Below are 11,433 nucleotides of genomic sequence, written 5' to 3'. Positions count from 1 at the left end.
CTAGAAGATTGGGAAAACTTTAAAGGTCAACAGAAAGGCACAAAAAGAGCTATAAGGAAAAGTAAGATAGAACATGAGAAAAAACTGGCACAGAATATAAAGACAGATAACAAAATTTTCTATCAGCACATAAAACGAAAAAGAGTGGCTAAAGTAAATGTCGGTACTTTAGAGGATGAGAAGGGGCATTTTGTTATGGGATATGATGAAATGGCTGAGGTATTGAATAGATATTTTGTTATTGGTCTTCACACTGGAGGAAATAAATAACATGCCAGTAGTTGACAAAGAGACAAAGACAGGTGAGTACCTGGAAACAATCATTATCACAGAAGAAGTCATGTTGGGCAAATTAATGGAGGTAAGGATAGATAAGTCTCCTGGCCCTGATAGAATGCATCCAAGGGTACTAAAGAGATGGCAGGAGAAATAGCAGGTGCACTGGTGGTAATTTTCCAAAATTCGCTGGGGCAGTTCCAGCAGATTAGAAAATAGCAAATGTGATGCCACAGTTTAAAAAGGGAGATACACCAAAGATGGGAAGTTATAGACTGGTTAGCTTAACCTCTGTAGTGGCAAAGATGTTTGAGTCTATTATCAAGTAAGATATAGCAAGGAATCTCGATAGAAATTGTGCCATTGGGCAGACACTACATGGGTTCATGAAGGGCAGGTTGTGCTTAACAAATCTTTTGGAATTCTATGAAGACATTATGAGCAAGGTAGACAATGGGGACCCAGTGGATGTTGTGTACCTAGATTTCCAAAAGGTCTTTGACAATGTGCTGCACAAGAAGCTGCTGCATAAGATAAGGATGCATGGCGTTACGGGTAAAGTCTTAGCATGGATAGAGGATTGGTTGACTATTGGTCGGAATAGGTTGGAATTTAGAAGAATGAGGGGGGATCTTATGGAAACAAATAAAATTATGAAGGGGATAGAAGTAGGAAGGATGTTTTCAGTGGCAGGTGAAACTGGGACAAGAGGACATAGCCTCAAGATTAGAGGGAGCAGATTTACGACTGATTGGAAAGGAACTTCTTCACCCAGAGGGTTGTTAATCCATAGAATTCCCTGCCCAGTGAAGTAATTGATGCTACTTCAGTAAACATTTTTAAAGCTAAGGTAGAATCTTTTGAACAATAAAAAATTTAAGGGATACAGTGAGAGCGCAGTAAGTGGAGCCGAGTCCATGAAAAGATCAACCATGAATTTATTGAATGGCAGAGCAGGACCGAAGGGCCGATGGATGACTTCTGCTCCTAGGTCTTATCTTCTAAATGGGCTGAAAAAATAGCAAATGGAGTTCAATCTGGATAAATGCGAGGTATTGCAATTTGGGACAACAAACAAGGGTACGGTTTTTACAATTTCAGCACCGCCTTCCTAACCTGCAATCTTCTTCCCGACCTCTCCGCCCCCACCCCCGTCTGACCTATCACCCTCACCTTGACCTCTTTCCACCTATCACATTTCCGACACCCCTCCCCCAAGTCCCTCCTCCCTACCTTTTATCTTAGCCTGCTGGACAAACTTTCCTCATTCCTGAAGAAGGGCTTATGCCCGAAATGTCGATTCTCCTGTTCCCTGGATGCTGCCTGACCTGCTGCGCTTTTCCAGCAACACATTTTCAGCTCTGATCTCCAGCATCTGCAGACCTCACTTTCTCCTCCAATGGACTGAATGGCTGACTCACGCTTCTAGTTTCTATGTTTCTGTGAGTGCTGCAGAGTCAGAGATGCTGCCTGCCAGTGGTGATCAGAATATGGAGGTGCCAGTGTTGGACTGGGGTGGACAAACTCAGGAGTCACACGACACCAAGTTACAATCCAATAGGTTCATTTGAAATCACAAGCTTTCGGAGCGCTGCTCCTTCGTCAGGTGCAGGGACAGCGCTCTGAAAACTTGTGATTTCAAATAAACCTGTTGGACTATAACCTGGTATTGTGTGACTCTGGACTTTCTTAGTGATGATATTAAAAGATAGACTCCATTTGCTCTCTCATGTGGAAGTAAGAAATTCCATGGTCACAATTTGAAAGAAGAGCAGGGGACTCCAGCCTGATGCCCTCGGTAATATTTCTCCTTCAGCCAACAGCATTGAAACTGGTCAGGTTCACTGCCAGGGCTTGCTGTGCACAAATTGGCTATAAGACCCTTGGGATGTCATAGGATTCTTAAAGGTGCCATGGAAATGCAGTACACATTGGACCAATGTAACTGTCTCCTTTGAGAGGCTGCGGATGTTGGGGTTAGTGGAGAGAGGGGCAACTGTAATTTCCAAAACTGAAATGAGTAGAGCATTATCAAATCATGCAATGCAGGAGTCCATTATTCCTATGTCACAGAAAACTGCACAGAACTATTTTAAAAAACAGGTGTTTAATCCTCAGTAAAATAGATAAAGTCACTATCCTATGTATTGTTATGTGGGAGCTTCCTTTGCTGAAATTAGCTGCTGTACATCTTACATTATGTGGAGGTGCTGGTGTTGGACTGAGGTGGTGTAACTCAGAAGTCACACGACACTAGGTTATAGTCCAACAGGTTTAATTGAAATCACAAGCTTTCGGAGCACTGCTCCTTTGTCAGGTGACTATAACCTGATTTGAAAAATGTGGTGCTGGAAAAGCACAGCAGGCCAGGCAGCATCCGAGGAGCAGGAGAATCGACGTTTCGGGCATAAGCCCTTCTTCATGAATGAGGCTGGTGTGCCAAGCGAGCTGAGATAAAAGGTGGGGGGTATTTGAGGGAGGGGCGCTGGGAATACGATAGGTGGAAGGAGATGAGGGTGAGGGTGATAGGCCGGAGAAGGGGTGGGGGCGGAGAGATCGGGAAGAAGATTGCAGGTCAAGAGGGCGGTGCTGAATCCGGGGGTTGGGACTGAGATAAGGTGGAGGGAGGGGAAATGAGGAAGCTGGAGAAATCTACATTCATCCCATGTGGTTGAAGGGTTCCTAGGCGGAAGATGAGGTGCTCTTCCTCCAACCGTCGTGTGGCCAGGGTCTGGCGATGGAGGAGGCCAAGGACCTGCATGTCGATTCTCCTGCTCCTCGGATGCTGCCTGGCCTGCTGCGCTTTTCCAGCACCACACTTTTCAACTTTGGTCTCCAGCATCTGCAGTCCTCACTTTCTCCTCCTGACTATAACCTGGTGTCTGACTTCATCTTACATTATGACCCTGCCTTTGAAAGTCATCCTTAGGTAATAGAAGGGGCTGTTTAAAAACCAAGATTTGCGTTTTTATTAAGTTTTCAAAGCAAAAAGTAGCTTGTAAGACAGATAACAAAACTTATTTTTGAAATGTTCTGTTCTGTACACATTTACAATAAAAAAAGCAGCAGACTTCAAAGAATACATTTTTATTTTAGATTTGCATTTTGTTTCGTTGTTACTGCTTTAGGTTTACTGAACTGAAGCATTTAATGTCATTGCACCTCGTGATAAACATTGTCAGCTCGAAAGCACCGACAGTTCTAAAGCTCCTGTAACACATTTGTTCGTACCACAATTTCCAACGGATTCTCTTCACTCCCAGCACTGCATTCTCCCATGAGCTTTTGGTGCCTTCATATATTACAGACTATTCGTGTATGCCTTTCCATAACCATTAACTACCTACCCCCACCTCCCACCCCGTTTCAACCCATCTGCCATCACCTAAATGTTAACTAGGAGGTACTTTTCAATCTTCCACCAGTGACATACTTAGTGCTTTTGTTTATTAACTAGCAGCATTGTGTTTTGCCATAGATTCTCTCTGCTTGATTAGACAGTGCTTTCCATTTACATCACACTTGTTATTTTCCTCTTACGTACCATTTTGTATCTATTTGCCATTGTATGTCTACATCCCTAGTGCTGTCTGTTCTAAATATGCTGGATTTAGTCTTTAGTGGCTAATTAGTTCCAACGAGGTAATTGTTTTCCAAGCATCTACAATTTGGTATTTAATTGCCTCTCATTTATCAGCTTCCATCAACAGCCTACCATTCATTTATCCCCCAGTGATTATAATTAATTTATAAAGCCATATTTTGTGTGAATTAAGAAGCGATCACTGGATTGAACAACGGTGAGCTCAATGACCTCAGTAAATGTGAAGGGAGAGGGGGCCATGGTGACCCACAGTAACCATGCTGGCCTAGTAATCCAAAGGCATCAGTCTAATGTTCTAGGGACGTGGATTCATATCCCACCAAAGCCAATGGTTAATTCTGAACTCAATAAAAATCTGGAATTAAAAGCTAGTCTAATGTAACCACTGCTAAAACCCAAACTACTTCATTAATACCTTCTAAGGAAGGAAATTGGCATCCTTGCCTATATTTGATTCCAGACCTACAGCAAAAATAATATAAGCAGGACATTACAATCTCCTCAGTTCAGGTGATTGACTCTGAGCTGGCTGGTCATAGCCAGTGTACTCTGGGGGGAAAGGTCATAGCCAGTGTACTCTGGGGGGAAAGGTCTACTAGGAGGCATTACCTACCATTTTTGTTTTTGTTTTGTTTCTTTGGGCTGTGAAGAAAAAAATAATTTATTCCAGACTAATAGCAATGTGGTTGACTCTTAACTGCTATCTGGACAATAAATGCTGACCAAGCCAGTAATGCCAACAAATAAAAACAAATGATCTGTGTGTTGAAATCACAGCCAGAGGAACAACTTTTCCTGCTTACATTTCTGCCTCCAGATAGAACATGTGAACCCCTAAATATTCACTACAGTTTGAACAACAACAATTTGCACTTATGTAGCACCTTTTAATGTAGGAAATCACCTTATAGTGCTTTTCAGGAATGTTAACAGATACATTTAACATCAAACAATATGAGGACCATTAGGATAATTTACCAAGGCCTCACATCTACAATTCCGTGCCTGACCTGTGATGTCACCTTATGTATCTCTGCCTGATTGAAGTTTGGAAAGTTAGGAAGACATTGATAAAACCTTTAATTGTCTCTGGGCAATGACTTGAAACAAATTCTGAATTTGCACCTTAATCAATCAAAACTTGCATCTCCTTTCTAACAAAGGTCTCCATCAGCCATTTTAGGTTTGTTCACTCCACTTATACCACTTGCATGATCCTTTGATCTCACTGTCTATAAACTCTGTGTCAATCTGCCTGTTTATAGACTCTGTGTCAAAGTGCCATCTCCCGCTGCACCTGACAAAGGAGCAGCGCTTGGAAAGCTTGTGATTTCAAATAAACTTGTTGGACTATAACCTGGTGTTGTGTGATTTTTGACCTTACCAAGACCTAGGACAGAATTTTTATGTAGTAGCTTTAAGACAATGAGAGGGAGGTAGACAGGATTTTGTGTGTGAATTTCACATTCCAGGCCACCCCCAGGCAATTGGAAGCACGCCAGTGGTTGTGCAATGCTTGAAGTCCAGAATGGTTGAAGTGCAGGGATTTCAGTGTGCTGCATGGGTAGCTTCACATTCCAAGGACCAGCACTCAGTCTGACTCTGCCACTGCACAAGCATCGCACAGGGCTGATTGCCCATAGCCCTCAGAATTACATACATCATGTTCACTCAAGAGCTCTCAATTTACTTATCATAGGTTGGAAGAGGTTATAGAGCTGCAGCCAAAAAGAATTTGCAAACAATGTCGAGAATTTTAAAAAGACAAAAACAAAGAACAAAGAAGATTATAGCACAGAAACAGGCCCTTTGGCCCCCCAAGCCTGCGCTGATCCAGATCCTCTATCTAAACCTGTCGCCTATTTTCTAAGGGTCTGTATCCCTTTGCTCCCTGCCTGTTCATGTATCTGTCTATTTACATCTTAAATGACGGTATCGTGCATGCCTTTACCACCTCTGCTGGCAACGTGTTTCAGGCACCCACCACCCTCTGCATAAAGAACTTACTACGCATATCTCCTCTATACTTTTCCCCTCTCACCTTGAACTCATGACCCCTAGTAATTGAGTTCCGCACCCTGGGAAAAAGCTTCTTGCTATCCACTCAGTCTATAACTCGCATGATTTTGTAGACCTCAATTAAGTCTGCCTTTTTCATTAAAATAATCCTAATCTACTCAACCTCTCTTCATAGCTTGCACCCTCCATACCAGGCAACATCCTGGTGAACCTACTCTGCACCCTCTCCAAAGCATCCACATCCTTTTGGTAATGTGGCGACCAGAACTGTATGCAGTATTCCAAATGTGGCCAAACCAAAGTCTTATACAACGGTAACATGACCTGCTAGTTTTTGTACTCAGTACCACGTCCAATGAAGGAAAGCATACCCTATGCCTTCTTAATGACTCTGTCGACCTGCATTGCCACCTTCAGGGAACAATGGACCTGAACGTCCAGATCACTCTATACATCAGTTTTCCCTAGGGCTTTTCCATTTACTGACTAGTTCGCTCTTGATTTGAATCTTCCAAAATGCATCACCTCGCTTTTGCCCAGATTGAACTCCATCTGCCATTTCTCTGCCCATCTCTTCAATCTATCTATATTCTCCTGTATTCTCTGACAGTCCCCTTCACTATCTGCTACTCCACCAAACTTAGTGTCATCTGCAAACTTGCTATTCAGACCACTGATACCTTCCTCCAGATCATTTATATATATATCACAAGCAACAGTGGTCCCAACACAGATCCCTGAGAAACACCACTGGTCACAGGTCTCCATTTTGAGAAACTCCCTTCCACTACCACTCTGTATCTTCTGCTGCCCAGCCAGTTCTCTATCCATCTAGCTAGTACACCCTGGACCCCATGCGACTTTACCTTCTCCATCAGCCTACAATGGGGAACCTTATCAAATGCCTTACTAAAATGAAGGGGTGGTTGGATGGGGATGCATCTATGTTAGAAAGTACAGGAGGGATGCAAGTTTGGCTGACAGACAAGGATATACTTTTGAAGTGTAGTTGTTGCTGTAATGTCGGAAATGTAACGGCCAATCTATGCACAGCAACATTCCAAAACAATATCAAAATAATGACCAGATTTTCTGTTTGTGCTGATGTTGGTTGAGGGATAAATATTGAGCAGGAAGCAAAGTAGAATGAAAATTAATTTTGGGAATAGCTAAACCAACAAGTATATAGAGAAGGAAATATCTGAATATACAAGTGGATAGTATATAGATTTGGTCCAGGGTCACTGTGCTGGATACAGATATAATCTAAGAAATCAATAATTCAAACCAATCTGGTCAATAAGCAGTGGATACCATCCTGGGATCTTCCAGTGTTACAGAAAAGATAAAATTTTCAAGATCTGGGTTTATTAGCACTAAGGGCGTCATCATTATTTTTTCAGTGCTCCTTGTGAGAGTTTATCCTTTTGATTTCTAGGGGATATGTTTGAGTTTCTGGGGCTCCTTTTCAATTCCTATGAACATTTTACTAAATGATGCATGACTGATACCTAAATGTTAATATTTTATTGTGCACATCTGAAAATTATTTTCAGAAAGTCGGTGTGATATTTTTAAATAAATTAAAACATAAAGTTCCAGGTTAAGAGCATCAGAAATGACAGCTTACTACATACGCAAGAGAATGAGATTTATTGCTGACATAATTCAGGTTGTGGATCATGAAGATAAATATTATATGATTATAACACTGAGTCCTGCAATAGTCTTCAAACTTACCCATGTTTGTGTGCCAAAGTAGGAGACAGACCAAATAGTGCATTCATTCAAGTCTCAAGAGCAAAAGTAAAATCAATGTTGGGTGTAGAGGATTGGCTAAGTAATAGAACTCAGATTTGGGGTTTGGATAGGGAAAACATTTTCAGGACAGCGACCTGTAATGAATGAAGTGCCACAGGGATCATCGCTAGGGTCACAATTATTCTCAAAATATATTTATGACTTGAATGAGGAATAAGTGCATAGCCAAGTTTGCAAATAACGAAAATAGATGAGAAATGGTAAAGAGTCTGCAGAGGGATATGAACAGATTAAGCGAGTGTTCAAAAATTGGACAGATGGAATGTAATATGGCAAATTATGAGGTTATGCACTTTGGCAGGAAGAAGAAGGGGACCGAATATTGTTTGAATGGAAAACCCATTGCAGAACACTAAAGTAGCTGTAGTAACATTGACGAATTCTTGTACTTAACTCAAAAGATTAGCATTCATTTCCAGCAGGTAACAGGAAGGCAAACGGAATGTTGGTCTTTATTTTTAAAGCGATTGGAGTGTAAAAGCAGCGAAGTCTTGTTAAAACTATACAAGGTACTAATCGGATTAAAGCTGGAATTTTGTGAACAGTTTTGGATCTCTTATCTATGGAAAGATGTAGTCGCATTGGGGGCAATCCAGAGAAGGTACACTCGGCTGATCCCAGGAATGGAGGGACTGTCTTATGACGAGAGTCACAGAGTCACACAGCACAGAAACAGACGATTCAGTCCAATACGTCCATGCCGACCAGGCTTCCCAAACTAAACTAAACTGGATTTATGAGGAGAGGTTGAGAAGATCGGGCTTGTTCTCATAGAGTTTAGAAGAGTGAGAGACAATCATATTGAAACATACAAGATTCTTAAGGTACTTGCAAGGATAGCTGTGCAAAAGTTGTCTCCCCTTATAGGGCAGTCTAGGGCCTGAGGGGCATCATCTCAGAGTAAGGGGACACCCTTTAAAGACTGAGATGGGGAGGGATTTCTTCTCTCTGAGGGAAAGGAATCTGTAGCTTACTGTAGAAAGCTAAATATATTCAGAGCTGAGCTGGCCAGGATTTTGGTTAGAAAGAAATCAAGGCTTATAGAGAAAAATAAAGTGGATTTGAGGATGGTCCGATCAGCCATGACTCCATTGAATGGCTGAGGAGACACAATCGGCTGAATGGCTTTCATCTGCTCATACATCTATTGATCTTATGGTGTCTATCAAAGAGTAGGGAGTTGATCACCTGAACATCTTAAGGTCCTTTGCCAGGTACTTTGGCATCAATGATACAATGCATAATTATGAGCATAATTTTCACTTTGTGCAGATCCCATTGCTCATGCACCAAACAATAGCATATCGTCACAACACCAGTCCCTCAGTAGGTTCCCACATACAGGAGCTCATTACTAGCTGGTTACTTATCAACAGATCTTCCTGTGATTGACCAGAGCACAGTCTGGGCTGCATTCCCAATGCATTCCCTGAATTTGACACTTTAATGCACCTCCCAGGTCCTTGGCATAGAAGGTGGTACTTCCAATTATGTTATTCAGTTGGATTATTGACCCCACCCTGGCCATGTTAGTGGTATTACCATGTGGTCATACACTACCCGCAGCAGGGGGCTGTCCTGATGTGCCTGATACTCGGTCCCATCCTTGAGCAAGTTGTCATTATCCAGGCAGTATCTGTTGACAAGGTGTTTGTGTGTATAACCCAACATTATTATTCACATGCCTGGCTGTGTTTCTATTAAGTTTCTTAATAAAACATGCTTTGTTTCCTAAATGCGAATCTATGAGGAATATTGTCATTCCGGCGCTTGTCATTCCGATGTTCCCTCTGTGCTGTCGGATTGTTCTCAGGCAATTGTTTCCCGTATTCCTGTTGGTCATGATAGAAAGCACATCTTTGTGTTTTTCTCTATCGAATTTGTCTTTTTAAAAATTTATTCATAGGATGTGGGCATTGCTGGCATTTATTGCCCATTCCCAATTGTCCATGGAGCAGATAAGAGGCAACCACATTGTTGTGGGTCCGGAGTCACATTCAGGTCACATGGAAAGATGACGGATTTGCTTCCTTGAAGGATATTAGTGAACTAGATGGTGTATGTTATGGACCATAAATGAGGCCAGCTTTCAATTTCAGGTTTTTACTTAAACTAAGTGGGAGAGGGGCCGTGGCACCTGGTTATCAATGTGGCACCTCATGGGGATATGGGTTCAAATCCCACTGTAATAGATGGTGAAATTTTGATTCATAGGTATGAAAAACTGTTTTAGAAAGCTTAATGCAATCTACTTAATTATCATCAATTGTCATAAAAAAAAAACCATCTGGTTCATAAATACCCTTTGTGGAAGGAAATTTACCATCCTTACCTGGTCTGGTCTATATGTTTATATTCACCCACACCTTCAGAGATTGTTCAGTTATGGAATCACACAGCAACAAAGGAGGCCATTCTGCCTTTGATCTTGTGCTGAATCTGAGACTGAGTCAAGATCCCATTCACCCACCCATCCTCTCTTCTCCCATAGTCTTCAAATTACTCCTTCCACATATATCTTTGAATCTGCTGCTATTGTCCCATCAGGAAACAAATTTCACTGCATAATGTATATTTTCATTGCAACTTATACACTGTATTTACCAACTGAACTTAGCAAAGTCAGAGCATGGAGGCAACCAACATTTCATTTCAGATTCTTACATTTATACTTCAGTGTTTTGTCTGAAGTTGAGTTCCCAAACATCAGAAGACAGAAAGTAAACAACAATAAAAAATAGGGACAGCCATTTTCCATAATATTCCAACTGGCAGAATTGGCCAGACATTCCCATGGGAATGTGTTTGGAAAAGATGAAAAATTAATAATGGTAATAGGATTTACAAACATGTGCTTTATACGATGAGTTTTAACATCAATTAAATTCACAAGCAGAGTTTAATGGCAATATTGTACATGGGAGTAATTGGTGAGGAAATGAGCGATTAGCCCAGGCTTTGTTTAGAGAATATCATTGAGATTTTGCTCCTCAAGAGCTGACAGAAGACGCCTTTCACTGACATGGTAATATTATTTAAGTAAAATTCAGAGATGCTAGTTCTATCCTGCAGTAACTGATAACAGTAAACTGATTTGAATAGGCCTGGGGTAAATCAACAGCAATGGGGGATGGGGTGGTTGAAGGGCTTTAAACTTTGAAAAAAGATAAAAATTAGATGATGTCTCCACTTAGCCATGATTTACAATTGAAAACAAACTGGGGAATTAGGACATTATTTGTAACTGACGTCCCACACTCTGCATCAGAAGATAGAGGTACATCGACCGGCATCTGAACAGAGACGGACACATTCACAAATTTGGAAATGCGTGTACCTTTACTTTGAAAACTGGGCTGTTTCTTCAGCACTATTTTATCCAATATTCACATCACAGTATGAAAGCGCTGACATCAAACCAAATAAGGACAAGGAATCTCCTGCTAATTATCACCTATCACTGTCCGATTCATCTCCTCAGCTGATGAATTGGCACTCTGCAATGTTGAACAACACTTGCAGGAAGCACCTTGGGTGGCAAGGGCATAGAGTGTACTCTGGGTGGGGGATTTCAATGTTCATCACCAAGAGTGGCTCAGCAGAAGGACTACTGATCAAACTGGTCGGGTCCTTAAGGACAGAGCTGTTAGACTGGGTCTGCAGCAGGTGGTGAGGGAACCAACAAGAGGGAAAAACAGACTTGACCTCATCCT

This window comes from Chiloscyllium plagiosum, chromosome 19, assembly GCF_004010195.1.
Source record: "Chiloscyllium plagiosum isolate BGI_BamShark_2017 chromosome 19, ASM401019v2, whole genome shotgun sequence".
Classification (NCBI taxonomy): Eukaryota; Metazoa; Chordata; class Chondrichthyes; order Orectolobiformes; family Hemiscylliidae; genus Chiloscyllium; species Chiloscyllium plagiosum.
Note: the sequence above shows the minus strand (reverse complement) of the source record.